Genomic DNA, 27,769 nt, shown 5'->3' with positions numbered 1-27,769 from the left:
AGCACACAGGAACAGCTATGTTGGAGTGGAAGGCAGAAATCACCCAGAAACTGAGAGAGAAGAGACGGGCCTTCTCACCTCCTGATTCCTCACGGTGGCTGCAGCTAAGACAGATATGGGGCCCCTGAAAGACCAGACGCAGCAGCTCAACCACCTGTCTCTGGAGTGGCGGACTTCAGAGGGAAGCTGAGCTCAGGATGGGGCCTTTGCTTCATCCTACTTAAGTCTTCTGAATCCTTTTAAGCCCAATGGTTCTTTTTTCTCCTAAGCCATCCCAACTTTCTAAAACATTTTTGCAGGATTTTAGAGTTATTTTCTTCGTAGGACACTTACTAGAAATGAGAACTTTAATAAAAAGTAATGATGTATTTAGTAGCAGTAGAAGTTAAATGGAGATGATAAATGCTTTCAAATAATCTAAATAATATCAATGAATTAGGGCCCTATAGGAAGATGGTACATGAATCTCTGTTCATTTTTGATAAAAAATGAAGCAAAGCGACAAAACCTAAGAACAACAACAAAAACACTATATTGGAAACGTTTATTTCTCAAGTTAAATGAACCCTTATTTGAGTAACATAGTCAGCTCAGACACACGTGCTGGGTATGACGTCAACGGCCTCACATTCTACCTTTGTTACTGGAACTGACTTCATACAATTAACGTAAGGCTTTTGGCAAACAATCGATGCTGTACGGTAAAGAAAAGCACATTTTGATGCATTTCATGGAGATATAACAAATCTTGCTATTTTTCAGACTCTTCATACATAAGATATGAAAACCAAAATGATAATAAATGGAAAACCCTGGGATTATCTCAGAAACCTAACAAAAGACCTTAGAACTCAAGTTCACGCTCTTATTTTTAATGATAAGAAAACCTGGAATGAGCACGAGGGCCTCTACCAACTACCATGTAGTTGGTTGAACGCATAAGGCTGAAATCTGGGTCTCCTCGCCCCACAGTACAGCGTTATTTCCATTTTGCTGTTGCTACCAAGTAATTTATGGTCATCTGACCTTATCAAGGAGAAAACAAAATATGTTTGATAAAGCAAAGTGCACTAGTAGAGAACTGTAATTTTTTTCTGGAAAGTGATCACTCCTTTCCAATTCACCTCTCCACTCAGCATGTAAAGGAAAGAAGCATGGATCTGCTGTCTGTGCCTTTCTTAGGTTTTAGACATTCAATAAGGCACTGATGGTGTGAAAACATTATTCAGTTGAATCAGGGAGCCAATTTCTATCTTAATTCTTAAAAAATGTTCACAGAACAGGAGGGATCAATTCTAAGCTTACCTTTAATCACAAATGGGGGGAAAATAAGCTGATTCATTTCAGAAGCAATAATGAGCACAACTGTTAATAATATTTCTAGTTTGAATTGAAATTTACAGGCTAATCTAGTCATCACTTATTGAAATTCTCCAACACTCACCCAGACACCGCGGGGCATGTTGACAAAGCATCAGTGATGATCAGAATTTCTTTAATTACTGAAAAGACGTGATCTATATTCCTAACACTGAACTAGGATAAAAGCTAAAGAACAAATCTGTGATTAAAGTACTCCCTTAAAATAAATGTGGGTTTTGTCAACTTTTCTATCTTTACAGAATGTTGATAAGTAGTAAACATGCAATCCCTCCTGAAAGAAATCGTGCATCCACGTGCTACCATGTGAATTATAGCTGAAGGAAAGAAAAAGCTGACCAAGTAAGAAGAAATCAGAGTTCCCAAGACTATATCCTGTTTGTAGGCACCAACATTATTCATATAGAGGTGTACTTCCACCACATTTATAGAATGATGCATCGATCCAAATAATTGATTGACCACATGTTTCTTTTAATATACACAACTATTAATGTACTAACATCAGCGTGTGCCTAAAAAAGAGCAAAAGAAAGAACAGCTGGATTTTGAAGTGGTTAGAAAACAGCAGTACCTACATTTCTGCAAATCCCTTATGCCGCTTCAATTGGGCTTATTCATCTCCAGTTTTAATAATGCTGTGTTAATTGTGTTATAAAACTAATGTTGTGAAATAAGCTCACCTGTCTGATATTGATTTGTATTGCTTACAAGTGACAGAAACATAATTACAGATACAGACAAAAGTTTTGTCAAAAAACAAAATGCTCTGAGGTGAAACAAACAGGAGGATGATAAGGCATTAAGTGCAACCTTCTTACCTAATTCATCAGAAAGTTCTTCCACTTTTTTCTCCAAAAAAGATCCCAATTCCAACTACTCCTCCCTACTGAAACTGAGCAGGACCCTGTGGACCTCTGCGGGGTACAAACAAAGCCTTTCCCTGTCCCACATTTTCTGTTTGTGGGAAAAAGGCTTTCAGCCTCCTAGACCATCGCTGAGTTCCAAAGGGCAGATTTAAATGGTTACTAATTAGGGAAGTGAGGGAAAGCAGAAAGAAACAACAGTGCAGCCTTGGAGCAGCCTCCAGGTTCCTGCTCAAGGAATGTACAAAGCAATCTGATACAGATCTCGGAGGTTCTCCACAGGAACTAAGCGCCCCCCCCCACCCAGGTGGAAGATGGTAACTTCAGGCTGAGCACCAGCACAGGGACCCCAGGCTGCTGGGAACCAGAGGCAGATGACTGAGATTCCTGGAACACCACCCTGTCAGCTCCCCACCAGCTAATCAGAAGAAAGCCACACACCCTGCAGCTCTCCCTCCAAACCTTGCTTATAAAAGCTCTTCCCTGAAAACAATCTGGGAGTTTGGGCTCTTTGAACACGAACTGCTCTTTCTCCTTGCTTGGCCCTGCAACAAACCTTTCTCTGCTCTGAACTCTGACCTTTTGGCTTGTTTGGGCACATGAACTTGTGTTCCACGTGACCTCTACCACCTCCAGCCTAGCTCAAACCACCATCATCTTTCACCCAGACTACTACCAGAGCGTCTCGTTCCTACTTTTGCCTCAAAAGCCACTGTCCACATAACAGAAGGGGTGAGAGCTTACTCATCCTAGCCTGTGAATGTAGACTGTTAAACTATCCCTATCATGAGGGATTTTGTAAGCCAGTTGTTAATCACGGCAATATGAAACATTAAATTATATATACAATTTATATTAAAAACAAAAGTAATCTCTCAATACTCATCACTTCATTCATGTAGTAGTATCTTTTTCTATCATTTAAGCTCTTAAGATTATTATATTTACTCTGCCTGCATGGCGTAAATCACTTATAGTGGTGGGCTACTGTGCGTTCCCAAATCCACATGCAGGGACGTCACACTGATAGCTTCAAGTCAGCCATGATGAGGGAATTTATGTCATAGAAATTGGCAAATGCTACAAATCAGGAGTTGATCTACTATTCTGTTCATCATCTAGACCTAACAAAACTAATGGAGAAAATATTAATAATGTAGATTATGCTTAAAAGTGTGTTGAGTCTGTAGCCCCTATATTTTAAATAACAACAACAGAGAAATTGAGGAATCAGTCTTCCAATATTTGGAAACCATTATCTGTTTCAGCAAATAAGTGGCTCACATAACTGATGAAAGAGTAAAGTTCCAACACGCATCTTTGTTATATCAGTTTCATCTTACTCATTATTGTAAATAAAAATATCAATCAACATTCATGACAGAATGAAATGTTTTTTGAGCATCTATCATATTCCCAGAATATACTAGGGGCTCAAAAAAACACCTCTTGAATGAATTCATTAACATAGGTTGAAATTTTCTCAATTCCTTTCTTCTCTCCCTTCCTTGTGTCATCGTAACACAGGAACCAGCGTCAGTCCTATTTCTACAAATGCCGGAATCACCAAGCACACTTTGGCCAGCTACTTAAGAGTCTTTTTTCATCTATTGTTTCTATACTTCCTGCACAAAAACACCACCATCCCCCAACCATCACCTCAGGACATTTCTAGAAACTCAGTTGAGAACTTTACTATAAAAGCTGAAACTGAAAATAGATCCCCCCCCCCCCGCCCCGGGGCAACTACAACCGAAGAAGTTTGGGAGGACCTTCAAAATATGATGTTTGCATACCTTCTTTAACACTTAAAATTCGCAAATGCAAGTCTCTTGTGCAGGAGATTACTGTTAAATGGTGAATGCCAATTAAAGTTGAATGGTTAATCTTCACTAAATAAGAAGTGCTTCATATATCATGCAAAATTATCTGCCATAGCATTAACACAAACCGATTAGTTAACTAGCTAAACAGATTAAATACAGATTTTCATGTTTATCGGAAATGAATAGGCCTTAACTTTAATAGTATGGAATATTCTTTCGTTAAATTTTATGACTCCTCATCCGGTTTCATTTAAAATGTCAAAATTGTAATGGTAGTGACATTCATTTTATAATAGTGTTTGAAACATATGCAGTAAAAGGGGTTGTAATAATAATGCTACAAATTACATGCTTATTTTTCCAGATCATACCTAATAGACTGTAATATCGTTTGCGGTCACAGTTCACCAGAGTTAAATTTAAAGCATAATATTAAAGTCAAGGTTCCTTCACATCTAATTAGACATTAGAACAAATGTGGCCAGGTCTGCATTCTGTTCAATATACGCAAATAATCCCTCAGAGGTAACAGAATCATTTAACAACATTAAAGGTAAAAGTAACCTGCTCTAAAGGTATACGATAAATTAGTGCAGATACACCTTCAACATCGTGCAATGTGATACCTCAGTTGCCGTAACACACCCCGAAGCATAAATCGCACCCAGCTTGTCTCACTGCAAAATATTCAGGACAAACATAGAATATTTTATGCTTAGAAGCTTAACTTCTGGAAATTATGCCAGCAAGCGAGGCAGTTCAACAAAGCACCTATCACTGGGGTATGGACAGCACCACTGCAAATCATGGCACAGTCATTTATTTTCAGGAGCAGCAGGGAAACGTGAAAAAGAATGCATTCTGTTCATTCTTCAAAAATCCATATAAATAAGTCTTAGTTATAGACAGTATGTTAGAGGGCGAGGACTGTTGTTTTTGTTTTTGTTTTTTTGCTTGTTTGTTTTCTAAACCCACGGTCACAAATGGTTGTGCTGTATTCGTCCTCAGAAATGGATGGGGGAAAATATTTCCCTGAAGTTCCATCATGTAAGATCAGAGTTAGATTCTTCTCTACTTCTGTTTTTTTATCATCTTGGTAAAAATGAAATTGGGAAGTAAAGATGGATTTTATGACATTTGCTAGCCTGCCATATAGTTTGGCATGCTGACTATAGTTTTCCAAAGACTTCTGATTGGCTCTCCGTGGACCAATCAAATTCTCTCCCTGTCTTTAACCGCCCTCTTGCCATATTTAGAAAAAGGCGGCACTGGAGGCCTGTGATACATCATTACCTGAAAATGCTTGTCTTGAATATTCCTGTAGTATCCAAACATACGAAAAATGATTCTTTCTCTTAGCCACTATGTATATAGATACTGAAAACACTGTAATAAGCACTTGATATATAAATAGAAGTTCTTAATGAACAAAAAACCTACTACACCTCCCTCTGATAGATCAGACCTATTGAAAATAGAACTTTAGGTTTTGTTTATAAACTTCAAATACAATCACTTAAAAGTAAAATGCTTAAATAGTGGTCATCCAGTCAGTCTCCTGGTACCAAGTCTTGAATGATGGTTGTGTCAGAATTTTAACTCTGCTGTGAACCAGTCAGCTGCAGAGGAACTCTTTTCTAGATGCATTGCCATAAAATTAGGTCAGCAGAAAGGTTTGGACATTCCAACTGACCATGATTTCTTTACAGCTGAGGACCAAACAATTGTATTTCTTGATATTTCTCTAGTAATAGTCCCCCTGCAGGGCAAATCCTGCCCACAAAATATCCCAGGATTCTTCATTTCTGTTGTGCTTCGCACAGTGACAGACCCAGGATTAAAAGTAATGCTAAGCCCAGGACGGCCAGCACTTTGCCTCCGTTAACCTTGGTGAATAGGAATTTGACACTTTACAGAGGAAAAGCTCCTACCGCAGCTATAACTAGCTTAGTTTGAGAGAGAGACTTTCGCTACTAAAACTAACAGTAATTCCAATTATAACATATATTAATTTAAGGATCCCCTTCACCACCTTTCATAGTATCTAATAGAAAAAATGAAGCTAAATTTGTATTTTGCCCACTGAACTGACTGAAGGAATTGCATAAAAGAAAAAAAATGTAAATCGTACCTCCATAATTTTTAAAAAGGCTAATTACGGCTCTTGCTCATCAGTCAGGTATCCCATGCTAATGATGATCTGGGAAAAGATTCTTTCAATAGGTGAAACAGAACTTTCCAAATCATTTCTGTCTCCATTGGGTCTTGATTTTTGTTTTAGAACCACCAATGTACCAAATGAATTCATTTTGGGATTTGTATTTCTCCTAGAAAATTACTGCCGGACAGGTGTAGGAAATAAAAGTGCTACGGATAAGATTTAAAGAGAGAGCCACCCTTGCAAAAAATATTTTGTTCTGCATATCTAAGCACTTTCAACTTGCTAGCATCTGGGGACATCATCATTTCTCCAAAAGAACGAGGCTACTAACATTAACATTTGCTCTAACGCCTGATGAGCTGGACACGTGGGGAGTCTTGGAACCTATTTGCGATTCCAAGATAATATATGGAAGGCTGGGTGTAAGAGAAACAGTGAAAAAGGAATGACTGTTTCCTAGTGAGCATGATGAATAAAGCAGAAAAGAGTCTGAAGAAAAGACCTGCAATGATTGTCCAAACTGCACCTGTACAATCCATTCTGTGTAAAAGACCTGAATAAATACGCAATATTGTTCCCAAGGAAAGATAGTGTTTAGATGTTCCTAAGATCGGAGAGACCATTCTGAATAAGACGACACTGGTCAGAACACGAAAATACAGCGCATTCTGCAATATTCAAACAATGTGAAGATCAGAAAATCCCCTGGTTCCCATTCCAGTCCCACCAGTAACTGCCCATCGGGCATGACTTAGCATCAAGGAGAGAAAGTATGAGCTGAGGCAGGTTCCATTATCTCCCTGGATATGTTTCTTTATTTTAAAAGCGAGAGAAAAAGCCAAGATACGGTCTGAGGTCTTCTTTTGTTTTAACACTTGATTATTTTGGAAGGTAAGGGATCAGTAATTTAAGAAACTCTGGGCCTAAATCAGTAAGGGGCTTCAAAAGTCAGAGGATTCTGGGCCACAGGAATGTAGCCTCTTTAGATAATAAACGTTTTAAAGAATTTTAAAAGAGACTTGTGCAAATTGCTTAGAAATACAAATGGATCAATTGTTGAAACAAGTAAAGAGCTGTTATTGGCTACTGACAAGAGCTGCTTTTGCTTTCCTCGTCTTTGTGGTTGTTTTTAACATCACTTTTGCACTCCTCTCCTGCCTGCACGCCGGGGTCAGCAGGAGGGAAGGTGTACAGACTCCACTGGAATTCCCAAGCCATACTTCAGACTGTAGTTGCAACATTTTTTCTCTGCAAAATCTTTTTCAGAGCAGGTAACACGTGGGACAATGGACTGACTTTAAGTTGCAGCTCTTTGTTTTCCAGGGCCTTCCCTCTGGCACAGCAGCCAGAGGGCCCCAGGAGGCTTGGAGGAAAGGATGACAAGAGGGGACTCACGCCTTTCATAATGGCTTGTGAACAATCAAGAGCTGGTGGTATTCGTGAAAGGTTATTATTTGAATTAATCACACAAGTTTAAAACAACTTGGCATTTCAGAATGTTTCTAGGTAGGCGTAGTTTCCAAACTGCAACTGCTGGGGAGTGTAATCCTGGCGTTCTGGGAAGGCTGCGAGTCTGCGTGCCTGGAGGGAAGGGGGTGGGGTCTGTCTGGATGCAGCCTCTGTCATCCTTTAAGGGAGACTTAGCAGGGGCCCAGGCAGATTCAAGCAACTTCAGGATGCCTTCTTCTTTGTGACTTGGGGAGAAAGGAAAGGAGGGGGGAGAAGGGGAAGAGAAGATGGAGAGAGGGGAGAGGGGAGGGACTGGGGAGGAGAGAAGAAAGGCAGACCTAAGGTCTCCTATAGCTCTGCGCTAACTGGTGAGCCAAGCAAATCACTTCCCTTTTCTCTTTGTTTTGGTTCTCCTATCTGTAGTAAAGATCTGATTTACTGCACAGAAGTATTGAGGGAATCAAATGAGGTAATGCTTGTGACAATAAAGGAACAATTCAGTAATACTACAGAGTCTGAGAAAGGCGACGTTAAGTAGGTAGGGTGAGTGAAATATGCGCCCGCCTTCTCTCTCTTTGAGGCTGAAAAGTGGTTTATTGTAAAATAAAAAACATTAATTGAGGGCCTACTGGGAACCAGACACTGGTCTAACCTATGTGCTAGCCAAGGTCTAGGGAATAAGATGGATAAGACATAGTCGCAGACATTCAGGACCTTAGAGCTTAGCAGGAGAGACAAATACTTAAACCGTTCTGATAAATTATGGAAACTGATATAATGGTCTGATATAAATTAACATAGAGGCACACAGGAAACCTCCGGCCTGGTCCTGGGGGCTTACGCTTGAGCTGGGCTTTTCAGACCGTGTATGCAGAGAGCAATGGTCTTGCCCACAAAACACCCAGGGCACAGGCTCAGAGATGGTGTGAAGCGTGCTGTGTGCCCTGCCGCTAACGCACAATCAAGTGCTAAATTCGACACAGACCTGGCAACCAGGGGGTCAGCATGAGTCACCAGGGCTAGAAATGGGTGTGTTTAAAAGTGGGTTTGTGTGTTAGGGTCCCTAAATTAAGTAAACCAGATAATTAAAAGTCTACTTTTGATGCACTTCATTAGGCAGGGATATTAATGACAGGCAGGAGGGTTATTTTTTCGGTTCGTGAACTTCATCACAAAATTTTGAGATGGAAGCATAATAGCGTTAATGACCTTTCTGTCCATCCTCCTTGATTTTAGTGCTTTTAGTAAAGGTGCGCTAATGGTACCAGCCCTCCAGCTACTGTCTGATAAATCCATGAATCAAAAAAAAAAAACGGTAATGGTAGTTTAATTGTCCTATATTTTAGAGCTGGTGGAGTCATGTATTTTTGTGAAGCAATTTATAATTTCTGAGAACATTTTAGTATGAAATAACTCTAAGAGAGCAATATTCAAATACACGTAACTTCGGTTGTTTTCCAAGGGACTGCAAGGGAATGAATTCACAGAAGATTTAAAACAACTGTACATTTCTGGGGCAGCATATATTTAAGGACAAATCATTTCTAGAACATTACTAACTATGTGTGTTCCTGCAACATATCTTTAAAAAAGAAAAATATACTAATTGTCCTATGTACTAGAATATGAATAAGTAACCATTTAGCTAGTAATATAAAATGTATAAGCAAGCATGGTAGAAAAGGAAACACTGAAAAAACCTACCACAGCAACATGGATGGATCTAGAGATTATCATACTGAGGGAAGTCAGACAGAGAAAGACAAATACCATGATATCACTTATATGTGGAATCTAAAAAAATGATACCAATGAACTTATTTACAAAACAAAAACAGACTCACAGACATTGAAAACAAAATTTATGCTTACCAAAGGGAAAAAAGTGGGGAGGAGGGATAAATTAGGAATCTGGAAGTAATGTACACACACTACTATATGTAGAATAAACAAGGACTTGCTACGTAGCACAGGGAACTATAGTCAATATTTTTTAATAACCTATATGGGAAAAGAATCTGAAAAATAATATATATGTATATATAGGTATAAGTGAATCACTTCGCTGTATGCCTGAAACTAACACAACATTGTAAATCAACTATACTTCAATTAAAAATAAATAAATACCCCAAACTCTTGAAAATGTCAAATATTTCTGAAACCAATTTGAGAAGTAACTTTTAAAATGATTTTAAAGTTAAAAACTTTCTCAGGAATATGTGCCACTGCTGGAGAAAGAATAAATATCCAATTATGCCCCTTTCCTCAAGTTCCACTGAGCGGGCTTCTTTCCTGCCTCTATAACATGTATCAATCAACACACATTTACCGTGTATCTTAATTCCCTACAGCCAGAATGAACAACCTTGGCTAACAAAGTGGACAAAGAAAAACAATTTAAATGACTCAGCCGATTATTTAAACAATTAAAAATTCTTTAATTTAAATCTGATGGTTGTTTTTGTTGAATAGTCATAAATCCACACTTATGGTAAGATGGAGACCAATATTTCTGTGCCGAGTGGATGAAATAACTTTCTAATTTGTACAGTTCATAACCCCTTGCCCGCCCAGGCATAATGATATTCCAGACAGGAAAAATGATCAGAATAATTATGATGTCAAAAGGCTTAGGCTGTCATCGTCTCACAAAAATTACAATGTCTTCACTGAAAACCGTGACTGTCACATGATTCTTGAGAGCTGTCCTCACTGGTACCACAGGAATACTTTTTTTTTTTTTTTTCTTTCAGTACGCAGGCCTCTCACCGCTGTGGCCTCTCCCGTTGCGGAGCACAGGCTCCGGACGCGCAGGCTCAGCGGCCATGGCTCACGGGCCCAGCCGCTCCGCGGCATGTGGGATCTTCCCGGACCGGGGCACGAACCCGCGTCCCCTGCATCGGCAGGCGGACTCTCAACCGCTGTGCCACCAGGGAAGCCCCACAGGGATACTTTTGATTTTGCCACAAATACTGCTTCCAGGAGGTTTTAAACATTGGCTTGGGGCTGGTACATCCTCTCCCAGGTATCTCTTTGAAAGAAAGCCCTTTAGGAAGGAGCTTTTGCACGTTTAATCACTGCTTTCGTTTTGTTTATAAAAGCAATAGCAGCAGCAGAAGTACCCGCAGCTACATGACTATGTGGAATCACCTGCAGAGGCCGGGGAGAAGCACCCACCCACCTTCTGCTTGCTGACTGCAGTGTGACTTGGCCTGTGGATTTGTGCTGACTTGCAAATGGCCACTTAGGACCTCACAGGATATTGGCTGAATGGTTCTTGCACATGGCCTGAGAAAACGTTTCCTTAGCATCTTCCCCTGTATTGTCCATGATCTTCTTCTATTATTGTGTTGTATAATATGAGGAACAGACTTAAAGATACGGACTAAAGAATCAGGAGAAAAGATAATCATTACACACCTGCCCCACGCACATGTGACCCATAACTACAATTACCTGTCTTGAATGCTATAAGCTGTTACGTATATTATTCACCCTGTGCTTCTGGTTTTCATACTTGAAACAAAGAAAGAGGCCTACTAAAGTGTTCATGTAAACTTTGAAAGGCATAAAGAGAAAAGCCACGAGAGCAGGTCTGTTCAGCGTTCATTGCTGTGCAGTTAAATTCTATGTTAGTTGACACTGGAAAGAAAACCCTTTCAGCTACGTGCCATGTGCCAAACAGAGTATAGGATATGATTCTTTCTCTCAATCACATTACAGTTCAGCAATAAGTACACACATCCAGTGAACTTTTAACCACTGCTCTACTCCTCTCTCACATGGATCTAGCCAGAACCTTGTTTTTACTGAAATTGTTCCACCAAAAATCACTAAGTCAAGCATCCTATTTTCTGATCACAGTTTCCTCGACTTTACAGTTTAATTATTCAACTACTCCCACCATGACCATTCTTCAACGTATTCAAGGATCCAGGAGGCAACTATCACTACCTTCACCCTGTGTACTGCTTGCCCTCCTGACCTCACAGGTCTCTCTGTCCAGATTACATTCCATGGTCTAGTCAATAAGCCTTTTGCCACTGACCTAACCTTCCTTGCTCCTCTGATCTTTGGCCGTTCCTCAAACTGGGATGAACCCAAATATCCTTTTTCTCCATACTTGCCTCCAGGCAGCTGAGTTCAACTATAGAAATGAAAGTGAATTATTAATAACTTATTAATAGGTCAGGATAACCCGACTCACCTGGATTGGTATTAAAATGAAGTCAGGATAACCAAACTTAACTAGACTCTCACTGCTTCATGAGGATGTTACTGAACTCCTCTGTCCGATCTTTCAGACTCTTTGCAAAGCTCTGATTACATCATCTTATTCTCTCATTACCCTCAGCAGATGTCAGGCCACCGAATTCTTGGAGAAAATAGGAAACATCAGACGGGAACTCACTCAAGTTCGCAGTATCAAAAATATACTTGCATTTGTAACCGTTTTTTCACTCATCTTCATCCATAACAACAGAACAGATATACATCCTTCAGGTTAAAGTCAACTATCCTCTGATTTCATTCTACTTCACCTTCTTCGGAGCTTTTTATTAGTATCTGCTCTGTCCCCCTGCATCGGAACCTTTTTTTAATACAATGAGCTTCCCATCAACATATGAAAATGCTTCTCTCTCCCTGAACCTCACTCTCCTCCAACTCTAGCTATTATCACTTTCTTCTTCCCATTCATGGCAACGCCTGTCTAGAAAGTTGTTTATACATATATTCACGAGTTCTGTTTTGTCACGTTCCACTTACTCAATCCAGCTTCTGCATTCATCACATAATTACAGGCTGTTGCAAAGTGATCCAGAAATTCTATTACTAAAAGCAACAGTGGTGGCTCAAGTCTTCGTCTTATTGAGACTCTCAGCTGTTTGACAGTGTTGACCATTGTCTTTCTTGGACCCTTTCTCATCTGGAATCTTGCTTCCTTCTTCTTTCTTGGCCTGTATTTTCCCATCCTCACTTATTGGCTTATTTTTCTCCATGTGGACGTATGCTCCTCAAATCTGTAGTTCTAAGTACACAGAAACATCTGGAAAATGTATCTCTTCGGGCAGCTACACACCTGCCCATGGCGTCAAGTGCCTTCTGCACCCAGACGATGCCAAACTTCAACTGCACATCCACAGCTTTTCCTCTGAGTTCCAAATCCATGTCCATCCCTATCTGTCATGTCCACTTTCATATTAAAATCAAACCTCAAAACCAGCCTGTCCACAGTGGTCCTGATGATTTTCTCACCCACACCAGTCCTTCAGCAATTCTGCTCTCAGTGAATCTACTCCTTCTACTTACACACTACAGAAGTAGAAGCCAACACACACCCAAATTCAATCCATCAAAAATAACTGTTAATTTTATCTCCTAAATGCCTCTCAAACCCATCCCCCCTCTTTCCATGGTCACCAATAATCCCCAATCCTAACTGTATCCCTAATATGCTTTGTCTCCTGTAATCCTCTTATGAGGTCTACATGCACTTACTGTGGCATTTTTTTAAATGAATTTTCCACAATGCAGGTGAAAAGATATTTTCGAAATACAGAGACAGCCTTCACTGGCTACCGATTTCTCTCAGTACAGAGAACTGTATTCTTTACCTGGCCCACGGGGCACTCAGTGATCTAGCTCCTGACTCCCATTTCAACATCAGAAAGAGCCCTTTCCCTCTTATTTTCCACTTGCTGGAAGACTGGCCTTTGGTCCTCCAATTGTTTCTTCTCTTTTCTGTTTCCTGGGCTTTGTACCTGTGGTTTCCTCGTCTGGATTATTTCCCTCCTCCCACCTTCCCCTAATTAACTCCTATGAAGTTTAGGAGTAACATTGTCATTTGAAACTCATCTATCCACTCTTTTGTATCCTGCTCTCCAAACCAGGTCAGATATCCTTAACTAGTCCAGGGCACCTTTCGATATGCAGTTATAAAGGTATGTGATATTTTTGATCGATATCTTCCTAACGCATTAAAATGTAAATTCTGTGAATAGGGAGGCTGTAAATATTTTGTTCCCTATTGTGACCCCAAGGTCTAGGCCTGGTGCAAAATATGGAGATAGGTATTTGTTGGATGAATGAATGGATGAAATGACAGGAGTAGGTTGATGTCGATTGCCACATGCTGATGGAATCCCATGCCATTTGATGTACATACTAAATATCATTGAGTGCTGTTGGTTTAATTTGACAAGAAATCCTCGTACATATTTGACATGGCCCTTCAGTGAATGTACTTCACAGGGGCTGCTCACTAAATATCTGTTAATAAATGGCGATAGGCAGAAGAGAAGGCAGTTGCACATATTAAAAACCCACAATAACTCAATGCACAGCTGGTGAAATATGTTAGAAGGGAAAAAAGTCACCGCTCTTTTCTTCAGCACAATGAAAGTGAACGAACAGATGGCTTAACATCTTCAAGTTTATTAGCTGTTTCATACTAATCGTCTCGACTCAACGTTGCTATTCTCCAACATGTTAAAAGAAAAATAAATAAGTTTGAATAAGTGGGTTTTTTGTTTTATTTTTTTGAGAGACAGAGGATGAATTCTTGACATGAGGGTCTGGTTACTGTGTGGTGTTGTAGGATCTCTTTCTCTGAAGATTGTTAAGAATTGATGACAGTTTCAGTAGAGTTCTGCCTGGAGCGATGGCAACTAATTGGATGACCCTCTACTGATCAGCTTCCGCTGTGAAGAGTGCTACAGGAGGTCTCCCCGGAGATGGCCCATAGCAACTAGGACAAAATAGTCACCCGTCCAGAAACGTCAATAATCAAATGTCATGAAATGCATTCCAAAGAAGAGTTGGTTATTTATCACAAATATCTGAAGGATCTGGAACTGTTTACATTTTATATAATCTCCTTATTTTTATAGCCTGTATTAAGTTACCATTAGAATTCTGCCTATCCCAGTCCCTTAGTTGGATATAAATCAGTCAACTATTCATGGAGTGGCCACAGGGTGTTTGACAAGGCATTAGATGCCTGGAATTAGTTGCTCCTTCAGGATTGATCCATTAGTAGGACAGATAAAACCAGTGAAAACAAACTCTTCTTCGCTGACATAACAGGCAAAACCAGTACATACAGAGAAGTGCAATTATTGCGGAGGTGAACATGCAACTCTATAAGCACCATGAACAATGGGAAATATTTTTGGAAAAAGCAATGAAGAAGATGCTTGGGAGCTGTACAGAGAGGAAATGATATGTTTGTCAGACAGAAGGGGGAATTTATGTGACGCTCTTGGAAAGGCCTGGAAAACATTTCCACGAGTGGGAAGGAAGATTGTATAAGCAGACGACAAGACGATGGACGAGATTACTGGGAACAGAAGGTGCAGATCTGGTTTACTTGCATTCAGGAAATAAACTGACCCTTTGGGATGTCTGTCTGGCTTTTTTAACATATGCGTACGGTATCCTTGGCAAGGTTACAGCCATTGTTCCCGGGAGCACTGTTCCATTGGGCACTGCCTATATCAGAGCTTCTGCGATGGCGTAAGAGCAGATTCAGTGCAGTCCAAAACCTAAGGTTATCACTTAGTTCAGCTATATTCTGTACTAGCCGTGCGACTTCAGGTAAGTTACTTCAATTCTCCAGGCTTGTCTCTTCATCCACAAAAATGAAGGTGTAGGATCAGACAGAGGTTCTCAACAGAAGCAGTAATGCCCCAAGGGACTTCTGAAAATGTGTGGATAAGCAACTTTTGGTGTTACCATGTTTGAATGCACTACAGTCACCCACTGGGTGAAAGCCAGGAATGACAACGCCCGGCAATGCACAGGACGTGGCAGACGGAGGGAAGGGAAGTCTCCCATTGTGTAGAGCTTCGGAGTGTAAAGTTTCAGCAGGGAACTCCTGTTTGCAATTATCGAACCCTATCACCTAACTCCCTTTAATTATGAACACAGGATATTTTTGGCTAAGTTTTAATAATCATAATTTTTTCCAGCAGTGCAAAATCACATAATGAAAGACTGCACTCTTTATTTAGGATTTTACTAAAACTTATTCCTCATTACAGAAAATCATATCACCAATGGCAATCTGTGTTAATACACTGATAAGATTGCATTTATAACTGTGCATTCACTGTGCCCCTATGTGTAGGTGCAAGACGAAATGAGTTTACAGTGTCTTCTATTATAGAGACACATGAGTATTTATGTGCATGTAGACATATGTATTCTTCTATTACAAATTACTTTTATCTCTTCTTTATATAACTTCATAATGTTAATTTTTTAAAATGATGATTATACGCAAGTTATATTTTCCATGAATTTCATTTCACAGAGTTTTTATAATAAACCATTTGGTGTGAAAGGGAGCTTTGACTCTGATAGGGCTGAGAACCAATGGATTGGACAATCTCAAGTATCTTTAAGCTCTCAAATCCATGGGTTTATAAGTTTTACTTTGATCTGCAAGGAAGGAGAAACTCTTAAATGATTTTCACTAGTGATATTCAGTTCAATGTCTAAATTCTAGAGTAAGAGAAAGAATGACTGAGACAGACTCTATTTATTTTACTATCTTTCCACTTAGTTCAACTGAGATAGGAGACTAATAGATAATCAGCACATCAACACGAGTTGAGAACTCACTGCACCAGGTACTGATAAGAACTCTAAAGAAAGAAATGAGAAAGTGTGTGTTGCCCTAATGACATCACTGAGACCGAGACTTCATTTTCTCAGACAATAGATTTCATTTTCTTTAAAGAAGGAAGAACTTTACTGTGTGTTAAGAAGTTAAATCTTTTCCTGTTACACTAAAATTCCGTTCAAGATTAGAAGAGGAAATAGGACACCGAAGCACACTGATCCCTCAGAGCACATGTCGTATTTCATCATTTTCACTACTCTGGCATCTGGCTAACTCCCCTCTCCTTTGCTTTCTGTACACACATACATCCACACCAATCACTAAAGTAATTAAGTCAGGCAAGCCCACACCACCTCTATGGGGAGGACGTTGAAAGGTCTTCTAAATATGATGGCGTACAAATATTTTAGTAGTATAATCAATAAGTTCCATTCTATAGGGCTTTCTAATTTGCACGTCACTTCTTAAGAGTAAAGCGCAATAGAATTGGGCTTCTTACAGTCAAATGCCTCAATTTTTGTCTCGTACTTCACCTCTGAAATATGATGATCTACTAAAACAAAACCTACGGGGCAGAAAGGCATTTTCCCGCTTTGCAGATCAAGCAGCAGCATGAATGTCTTCCAGGATCTCTAGGAGCTCCGTACAGAGCTGGGCATTTCTCATCCCTCTATTAATGTGACCTTCAAGTGACAGAACTGGTTCAAGAATAACACATTTTGATGGTACTTGTAAAAGTAATGGAGCTGCTGTCAAAACCACCCAGGATGACAATGAAACTTTAATACACAGTAGGTACTGTGCGGGCGAGAGTAGGAACTAGTGTCTTCACCGTAAATGTTTCCGCCTAATTAGTATTTAACTCACAAACTTCTTTGACATCCAGTTTCAAGTGATTAAAAAACAACAAAAAAGTATAATTGGTCCAGTGGAGCCACTATGATTGAAAGAAAGCTGTAACTGCCTAATAATGCTGGTGCATGCCACACTGACAGGTTCACTTACTCACTCATTCAGATATATTTATCAACGATCTACGCAAAACACCACTGAGTTGCTAAGGGAGATAAAACAGGGGCTAACGCTTTATTTACACTCAAAAAGGGCTACTGGTTGAGTCTAAGGAGCTAAAACTATTCCGAGGAATGTTTGCTTAGTGTCCTATTTCGTATCACACGTTAGTCCACTGAAGAGGGAAAGATAACTTCAGTTTTTGGAATGATTGTAGAGGGCTTCTTGGAAGAGGTACCATTTGAACTAGCCCACGAGAAATGCACAATGATCCCAGCAAATGGCGCTCCAGTCAGGTGGAACCGCATAAAGTCAAGCACTCCAAAATGTTCTCTGGGGAATAAGGAAGAGTTCTATTTGACTCTCGGGTAGGGTCGTATTAGAAAAGAAGACCAGAAGTTAGGTTGATGACACTGCGGAGATGGATAACGCAAGGATAACAAATTTGGGTTATATTTAACAGGTAACTAAAAACCAATAAAGCATGTGCTCTAAGAAGATTTTTTAAAAGACGAATTAGCAGTGTGAATATGACATTTCTGTTCTTAAGTCTGTGCTCTGGGACTGATAACTTTTAATAATCCCGTGTCATTCTGTCACATCCTAATCATTCCCCAATCCTGGGTAAACACAACTATGATCTCTCTCTGTGCCGGGTCCCTGCAAAAGGGATGTTGCTGCTCTGGAAAGGAGTCTGTTTAACTACCTGAGAGCTTGGGCTGCTCAAGGAACATTCTGAGCAAAGCTCAACACCTGATTCTACCTTGGCACTCACAGCTGACTGCACCAAGCGTAGCAAGTTCACAGGCCTGCCCTAGGAGCTCTGAGTGGCCAGCAGTTACAGCTCTGCCTCACAGGTTCCAGACGGACCGGATGGACTGATGAAGCTCTCTCCTCGACCGGTTTCCAAAGGAGACTCACAGAAAATGGACAGCAGAGAGGAGAGAAGCCAGGAAAGAGAGAAGGTGTCGGCAGAAACGAGGAAGGGGCAGGATATCTAGATAAGCAGAAATCACGAGGCAAAGAGAAAGAGAAGAGAGAAACAGGAAGAGTAGGAGAGGCGGAGTGTGAAGGAAGGGGCTAACCTAGCAGGCCTGACCGCTGCCCGCTGCGAGACTGCTCACAGGTTTAGCCCTTGGCTGGCACGAAGACCTTGGATTTTGAGAGGGCGTCCACCAGCCAAGCTCAGAGTGGCCCGTTGGGCCTGAACTGTCTGTGCAGACTTCCTAGGATGTGCTGAACACCTGCTCTCCTCCTGGGAGTCAGGACCCCTGCAGTGCTCCAGGCAGTGGCTGTCTATGGGAGCCTGCTGCAAGCAAAGCCCCGGCGCTAGGGCTCCCCGGGCTCCCCTGGCAGACAGGGTTTCCCACGTGCTGTTGGGGCTCCCTGCTGGGGTCACCCAGAGTGTCCTGTGACTCCGCCGCGAGACAACCCCTGGCAGCTTGTGCCTGGTCTCCTTCAGACTTCCCCATGCTTTGCCTTTGCTCCTTCCGCTGTAATACATCATGGCTGTGAGGCTGTGAGTGTGACTTTGGTTGCGTCTTGTGAGCGCCGGTGAAACACTGAACTTGGGGTTGGTCTGGGGGACGCGGACACACAGCTGTGTTGTCAGTTGACAGCAAAGCCCATTCATTTACTCATGTTTGTAGGTGAGGAGAAAAGCACGATAAAAACAGATCTGGACGCCAGCGACTGGGGCTTGGTGCTCGGTGGTGGTAAAGCATTGCTTGGGGTCTGAGGTATCCTGAATAATTCTGAATGACTTTCAGTTTCACTGCGGACTCCAGGAAGATTCATTATATCCCCACACTCCTTTATCTGCAGTAACCCCCTGTTACTTAAGGCTAAGTCAAACAAGGCTCTAATTGTTTCCTAAAAGAGCCAAACAATTGCCAAAGCAAATCATACGGTCAGGTAAAGTGACTACGTGACCAGTGGATGGTTTCCAGCCTCAGTGAAGCCCTGGAGCTGCCCACAGTGCTGTTGGCTGGTTGGTTGGCTTTGCCTTTATTCAGCAACCTTGTGTTCTATCATGAAATGTCTTCTAACTTCAAGCTTCAACTCGTCTTAGTTCTCTCCCGTGATTCTCTGCTGAGCAACTTAATCTCTTTGAAGAAAATGATATCCATTAAAGGTATGACTTCCACCTCCAAACCTACCTGCGGGGACCGCATTCTAACCGTCTCACCTCCAGTTCCAGAGGAACAATGGTCTCTTTTCCTGCACACGTGAAATTGGGGATGTAATTTCCACACCGTCTCTATCTTTCTCTTTTGTCCAAGTCCCGGCTCTCTCCATCATCCCCTCGTCCCTAATATCGTTCATCTCCCGTCTTCACAATGTCTTTCCTCTCTGTACACACAACATTCAAGGCTCTTTCACCCTGACATAGCAAATCAATACAAACAAAAAGAAGTCGCTTCCTGTGACACAGCTGCTGTCACCTCGCAGAAACTCTGCAAGGTGGCCCACGCTTAGTCTTCACTTACTAAAATCACACTCATTTCTTGGTTTCCATCCTACAACCTTATTCAAAGACCTGTTCACTGCAAAATTCAATGTCTTCTTTCAGTCCTAGTCAAGCTTGTACCTGCCTGCATGACCACTTTAATTTTTGAAATTTTCTTCTCCCACTTGTTCTCAAACTCCCTTTTTTCCCTGCATTTTCTCTGCCTTTTCTCATGTCCTCAGTAACTTCCTCGGCCTCTGCAGCTTGCCTTGCTAACACTGAGGGCTCTGCTTGGTCCTCCCCTCTGCCTACATATGAGGCATCTTCCCGTGTGCTCTCCGTTTCCTCCCAGAGGTCCTACACCACCCTCCTCTGATGGCCCCCAGACCTGCATCTCTCCAGCTCACCTGTCCTCCCATGCTCCAGACCCGTCCTCCCAACGACTCCCTGAGTATTTCCACTGCAAGGAGAACTTCAAGTCAACGTGCTTGGAGTCAGATCCAGTAATTTCTCCCTAAGATGTGCTCCTACTTTTACTTTTGATCTGATGAATAAAAAGTATCATGTCTACATTCTTTGAAGCCAGAAGATTAGAATACAGAATATATTAGAATAGTAGAATATAGAATAGTAGAATATTCTCAACCTCTTTCTCTCCTTCACACAACCAATTAACCCCTAAATCCTATCACCTCACTTGCTCCAGTCCCAAAAAGCTCTCTCAAACTCGCTACTCTTTTCTTTCGGTATTACTACGTCCTTAATGTCCCCGTGAACAATGGCTCATCTAGGAAATGGCATGAGCTTTCCTCTTGCTCCTCGGGCGGCTCCCACTCTAACCCACCCTCTACAAAGTCGTCAGAGCTCGCATACCAGAAAACTAACCGTGAGCTTGGGCTTTTGAACCAGATCCCCTAGGTTTGAATCCTGACTCTGCTACTGTCTTGCTATGCAGCCTTGGGCAAATAATGCGCCTCCTCTGTGCCTGTCTTGATCGGTAGAGCAGAGTACTGCTAACAGCTGAGAAGATTAAGTGAGTTAACATACGTGAAGCACCTACACATGCATCTGACGTGCAGTAGGTGATCAGTAAATGTTATTTTATAATCATATATATATAGTTTTTTCTTTACCTGTTTTGATACCAAACAAATATGCAACATCTCAGTGAAGCTTACTGCAACCATCCCCAAAAGAGTAACTGCTTCCTTATCTGGGTCTTAGAGCTATGATGTCTTCTGTCATCATGGAATATGCACACCACACACCACATCACAGGTCTGCTGCAGAAGAATACAGGCTCCTGATCAGACTTATGTCAGTATTCCCAGAATGAATGAATGTGTGTGTGAACCCTTGGATGTAAGCCATTTTATCACGGTCCAAATGAAATATTATTACATTTTTTCTGAAGTACCTGTGATAGATGAAAGTATCAAAAGGCAATACAAGATCAAAGAAACAAACAGCAAATCCACATGTAGAAATACCAGTGAGTATTTAGAATGAAAACACGGGCCTTCTCGAAATCTTTTGGAATTTATTCTATTAAGTAAGGGAAGTTCTAAAACTGTTAGAACAGCAGCTGAACTACTCATATAAATAAACGCTTAGGACTTCCCTGGTGGCATAGTGGCTAAGAACTCTTGTTTCTGAGATTTAATTCGGTGTTGCGGTACAGAGGCCGGATTCGGGTTCGGTATTAGTAGGAGAGCACGCTTCTCGGGAAGAGGCAAGAAAAAGAGTAGAAGAAATGTCAGAGGTGTGGTAACACCAGGGCCATCAATCTGGCAGCAAGTGAGAAATACCACAAAGTATACCGAGAGCATCACAGCACACGGCTCACCTTGGAGCCACCGACCGTAATTGGTGACTGAGAGAAAATTCACTGAACGTGATCTGTAGTGACACTTCCTAAATTTGGGGGTAGGGGTGTAGATCGGCTAAAAGACAAACATGCTGGAAATATTTTGGGGTTGCATCTTAAAGCACTAGATTGACAAGGGACAGTTTCAGTGAAGATAGAACAGGCTTTGATATTCAAACACAGCATTCAAAATAACACCCCACGGACGGAAGGCAGGCAGGCATTCCAAACACAAACTCCCAACACGAAACGCTCACGGGGACGGTTAACACGAGCCTCCACAGGGCAACTTCGTTCACTGTCCTGCAAATTTACGGTGCGTGCCAAGCAGTAAATTCATTAAAACCAGGAAATGGCTTACGTAGTTTAAAGTGACAAACAGGTCTAAAAATAAATGTTTGAACTACATGGATTCCAAACAGATTTATCACAGTCAGAACCGCTAACAGCACACCTATCAGGACTAGAAAAGTAATTCACGATAATAACGTGTCAAACTGTATGTTTCTTAACGTGTTCCCCCCCCCCCCCCGCCGTTCTAAAAAAGAACCCACTTGTTAAGAAGCACGTTCCATCTCTACCCACCGTCACTCCCAGTCGCTGGGCCGTTTTAAGCGCGTGCTGACTTTTTCCCAGCCTACTTTGTCCTCTTCTACATTGTCCAGAAACGGCTGTAGATGGGAGCGCAGATTATCATGCAACAGGGATGCTCTCGCGCGTTTGAGGGAGCCGTACAGTCTAGTCTAACTGTGCTGTGTTAACATCACCCAAGTGCAACACTTTAAAAGTGTGTACACAAATATTCACATTTATGCTTCATTATGGGCTGTTTTGCCAGAAAAATATCACACTTTATTCAGATATTACAGTTGTGTTATTCCCGTGGACATTTATTTTACGCAATTAGAAAGCACAGGAAGAGTGAGATAGCTACATGTTACGACCACACAGCCGCCCACGGCTGAGGTCCTCTGGTCGCGCTCCTCTGCCACGCACGCCCTTCAGAAGAGCTCGCCCTCCCCTGCACTCTCTCCACTGAATCCGAAGGGGCAAATATAGCCCATGAGATACAGATGCAGTAGCTCCTGGCACACAATAATGACCGACAGCAACCTCAAGGGGAGCGGACAAGGGTATCCTAAATGCTGAGGTTAACAGAAGCCTGGCTTAAATACCATTAGTCTATGCAAGTCAGAAATTCCCAGCAAGTTTAGAAAACACAATTTTCTCTTAGTGGACTCCTGATTTTTTCTAGAATCTAAGATACCTTCTTTACTTCCTTCCAGGATCACTACTGGGAAGGAGAACACAGCCAAAGGAAAGGGTGGGGAGCCACGAGGTTGGGATGATTTGCTTCTCCTTCCCACCCTCAGAAATGTTTCCTGGGAATGGCGGCTGGTATAGTCTCCGAACTTCTCTGCAAGTGTCTCTTAGTAGACGGCCCCAAGAAGCAGCCACGTCATCAGTTAGCACAACATCAAGGCCAGTTGATTATGGTCACATCATGTTAATACATGACCTTCAACATTAAACCTTAAAGCAGTCTGCGTAATATTTCAAGTATTGAATTTTAATCGGGGGGGGGGGTGCATTGAATAAACAGCAACCTCAATGATTCACCTGAACATAGCATAGTTTTTGTGTTTGTTTGAAATATTGTTCTCACTGGGCTCTAAATAGTTAGTTAAGTATGCATATTAATTATTACCAAAGTATAAGAATGTTCCTAAAAGGGCATCTATTGGCCACATAAATATCAAAGAAATTTTTTTATGATCAGCATGGTTTCAGTGAAAACCAAGTGAATTAATGTCATTGGTAGGCAGATCAAAGAAGAAAATGGCTTTCTCACTATTTGAAGTTTTCTCACCTGAATTCACTTAGTATTTAACTTATAATAATAGTATTCACAATACGTTATGCTATTTGTTGAAAGGTTTTTAGGAGTATGATTGTCATAAACCTTTAGAGGATTACTTTCTTGACACTGATGCTCAGAGAACATATGTATACACCAAATTCGTAAAATCTCCAAGAAAGTCTCAGCAAATATAAAGAATTGTTTAGGAAAAATACATTCCCCTTAGAATTATTTTTATGTTTTATGTAAAGAGGTAAAAAATAAACAGTGGAACTTTTTAGCAGCTCTCAATTTTAGGAAAAGGTCATAAATTTACTTACAAGGAATCTAGTAGTCAAGAGTGAAGTTCCATCACCAGCCTGCAAATGAACAACAACAAAACCTAAGACAATATGACTATACTCAGGCCACTTATTTGAACAAGACAGAAAAAAAAACAAACATGATCATATGCTTTATGATTCAATGATATAAATTTAGAGCACTGGCCACAGTAAATAATAATGGTAACAGTAATAGCAATGTCACGATCCTTTTCTCCAAAGATTAAACGGAGCATACCATAAGTCTTTTTTTTTAAGTGCTTTTCTTCCACATGCTAGTAGGTCAAGCTGTTAGTTTGTTTACATGCATGCTAAGGAAAACAACCAGAAGATTAATACAATAATTGAGAAGAAAACAGTGGAATTGGTACTCTGAACTATAGCACAACATATCTTCACAAACCCAATTAAGATCACAGGAAAAAAATGATTTTCTATGTCACTGAGGTTTTCCAACAAGTTTTCACAAGTCATTGCATCTAGATATGAATACGAGCTAATCTACGGCCTCTCAACCACCACTGATGCAGCATTTGTAGTCTGGGCTGCAGGAAGCCAATGGGGTGCTGCACTGATGTTAGCTCTGCTGTTCTGACACTCTATCCGGATGCTCCAACTTTGCTTCAGCGCACTCAGAGCTGAGTCTGAATCCTCAAAGCATGGGTAGAAAGAGTTACGGTTAAGGCAGGGTTAGAGGTGCAGTGAGCCAGCATGACCTGCACTGATTTGCAATCCTAAAACTGGTGTGAAAACAGCATGGTGGCCTTGACTGGACACTCACATGGCTAAGGGCAAAATGGGACAGATATGAATTCAAGCGTTTCTCTTTCTTGCTCTCATCATCTCTCTTCTACACCATGATGGCTCAGTGTACAATCATTTTATGATAAAAGATACAAATTCGATGGAAGGATCTGTATTTTCTATAGCAGATGATCTATCGGGATGTTGTCTGTTAGGTGCTTAAATGTGTCGGTGCTTGTATGTATAACGTTAACAGCCTTAGGCTGACCTACATATATTATCAGAAGATTTAACACGGGTTTTGCTAAATTCCTTGTCTCTTTTAACCAGGGAAGTTACCATGAAGGTGATGCACAGAGCGCAAGCACAGATCTTTGATCTGGGAGGAGTCTCCAACAATAAGATGAGTTTCAGCGTAGATAGCAGCTTTTGTGCACACTGCATGTCCGGATACTTGACAGAGTTAAGTGATACAATTGAAAGTTAACTAACAGAAGGGAGAGGCAGTAAGGGGCAAAGAAAAGATAGAAAATTCGTGTTTTCAGATGAGATCTGTAAGGAGGAGGAGAGTCATCTGGGTAGGGAGACATAAAAACCCTCTACAGTTAACAGGAGCTGAAGAGAAATTGATTTAGAAAGAACAGAGGCATAATCACGGTGCTGAATAGCGCATTCGATAATGAGTCTGATTCTTGGAAACGCCGAGCTAAAGGTGGAGCCGGTAACTCTGAGAATGACACATGCCATGATTTCTGCAGAAACAGAGCCACTCCCTACCCCCCATCGAGAAAAGTCTACACAGCACAGTCTCAGAAGCTATGCTGAGTAGTAAAACTGAGGCGAGAGGGGAATGTACACGTCTGAGGGATACAGCAAAGTGATGGAATTTCAAGAGAGCCCTGAAAGCGGTGGAAACACGCCACAGATCAGACTCAACAGTAACATTCGAACGTGCGGATAATACTGTCACCTGTCTTTAGGGGAAGGCAGCTGGATATAGCTCCGTATTTTGCAAAGATGTCAATTAAAAAGTCCCTCAGAGAGGGAGAAGATCGATAAAAGAACGTCAAGGTATAGCTCATTTGAAACTATCACAGAAATAAGGAAACGGTGCTGATTTAGTGACAGCCTATGTTCTCACAAACACCAGGTAGGAAGTGAATGTGTGTCTCTGTGGAATCACTTTTGATACCAAAATCTTTGCGTTCACAGTCAAGCATAACCACGTCCTGAAGCAGTAACCCAATGTAAGACGCAGGAGACGGGGGCAACGCTACACACACCGGGGCCGCCTCCCGCGGTCTGGCGCCCGGCAGGAGCTGGGACGGGCATGGACAGCCACGAGACTCTCAGCTGCGTGCAGACACCCAGCAGCCCCTCCGCGGTCTGTCCTTGCGTTTCGCATTCTCGCCAAGTGTGCTTCTGGCTCCTCATCCCCTCCCCTCAGCGCCTCTCTCTTTCCTGGCTTCCCCCGTCCCGTGGCTTCCGTAGACGTTTCTACACCAGCCTGTCGACACGGTCGGGCTCGTGAGCCTCGTGCGAATACACCTCAGCTCTGCCCACTGAATTCCATCCTTCTGTGCGCTACGAAGTCAGGTACTGCGTCCTGATTTGGTCCATTCCTTCTCACTCACCCGAGTCCTCTCACCACCCTCTTCTCCACCACACACCCATGTATACATACACCTCTTCTCCCCTGGCCAGTTTGCTAAGCCATATAGCTATATATACACGTACATATATGTTCCTTGAGTCTAAAATATTCCAGAATTGCACTTTAAATTTGTATTATTCTAGAATGAGGCACTTGGAAATTACTCTAAGTTTATACTTTGTTCCAGAATTATATTGTCTAACCTTTCGGCATGTAAGAATTGATTCGGTGGGAACGCTTGGGAAATACAGGAAAGAGCACAATCTATGTGGGGTCTGCTATTTGTCTCAACTGCTTAGATTGTTTCCAGTTTTTTAATTAACAGAACAGTGTCTGGCATCTGCGAATACAGCTCTGACAAACAGGAAGACTTGACTAAGAGAAGCTGGCATGTGGGTCGAATACTGAATTCATCAGGGGTGACTCTGTTTCACTTCGATGGCAGGACGCCCTTACCAGCTTGACTCCCCACGTTAGGTGCCTGTAACTTCTTTGTCTTAATCTTCAATTTTCAGTCCTCTTTCTCAGATTCCAGTCTCCTCTGCTCCCCTTCCCTGCTCTTGGCCTCCATGGCCCATCATGCACCATCTGCACTGTACCCACGTGGTGAATTTCCTGTCCACTTATTCATTCACTTTGCTGTGCACTTCTGAATTAGGCATGGGGGCGGGTTGATAAAAACGCACATTCACACTCTCCTTTCATAATCTATAATGAGGTGACAATCTAATTGTTAATCCCAGGATGTTTTCTCATGAAAAGCTTTTAGAAAATCATAGCAGACTATAATCGAATTCCAGATGAATAATATAGAGCTGTAGAAGGTAAGAGAAAGTAGGGGTCATGGTGCTTTACAGCAATTCATTCATTCGTTCATTCAACGCACACTGTATCAGGCACTGGACTAATGTCGGGAATGCTAAAGTTATTGAAAAAAGAAAGACTAGACCACATAGAGTTTTCAGTTGGAGGGAGACACGTATAATGTTAGATATCAATGAATGCTGAAGAAAAAAGTAATGCAGTTGAAGGAAATAAAAAGAATAATGCAGGTGAGGGAGAACTTTCAATTTTAGATGAAATGGCTACAGAGGTTCTCACGGAGAAGACAAGATTTAAATAAGGACCTGTGCAAAGTGAGAGACTGAGCCACGTGGATATTGGGGGTAAAAGCACACAAAGACCTTGAGCTGGGCACGTCTGCAGTGTTAAAGTAGGAAACCTAGACGCGGAGCACAGGGGTACCAGTAGAAGATGAGGCTGGAGAGCACCGGGCCCAACATCACGAAGGGACTTGTGGGCCACAGTAAGGAGGAGGGCTTCTGCTCAAAAACAGATGTCTCTGGAGGGCTTTAAGCAGAAAAGTGACATGATCTGACCCCCATTTTGACAGGATTGCTCTGGGTGGTGTGTTAAGAGTAACCTGATGGAGGGGAAGGAAGGACAGAATCTAGAAGACCAGTCAGGGGCTGCGTTGTCAGTCAGGAACGAGCTGACGGCAGCCTGGAATAGGGTGGTAGCCATAGGATGATGAGATGCTTTCAGATTT

General features: G+C 41.6%; 1 long non-coding RNA gene across 2 annotated transcripts in view; it reads right to left on the bottom strand.

The window, feature by feature from the left end:
• Positions 1-27,769, bottom strand: part of LOC307179844 — a 914,229-nt gene that overhangs the window by 608,086 nt on the left and 278,374 nt on the right. For both annotated transcript variants that reach the window (XR_013825561.1, XR_013825562.1), the window contains exon 3: positions 23,820-23,858. This is a non-coding gene — a long non-coding RNA (uncharacterized lncRNA). The remainder of the gene's footprint in view (positions 1-23,819; positions 23,859-27,769) is intronic.

Source organism: Stenella coeruleoalba (genome assembly GCF_951394435.1).
Source record: "Stenella coeruleoalba genome assembly, chromosome: 21".
Lineage (NCBI taxonomy): Eukaryota > Metazoa > Chordata > Mammalia > Artiodactyla > Delphinidae > Stenella > Stenella coeruleoalba.
The sequence above is the reverse complement of the archived record's forward strand: the minus strand, read 5'-3'. Positions and strand labels throughout refer to the sequence as shown.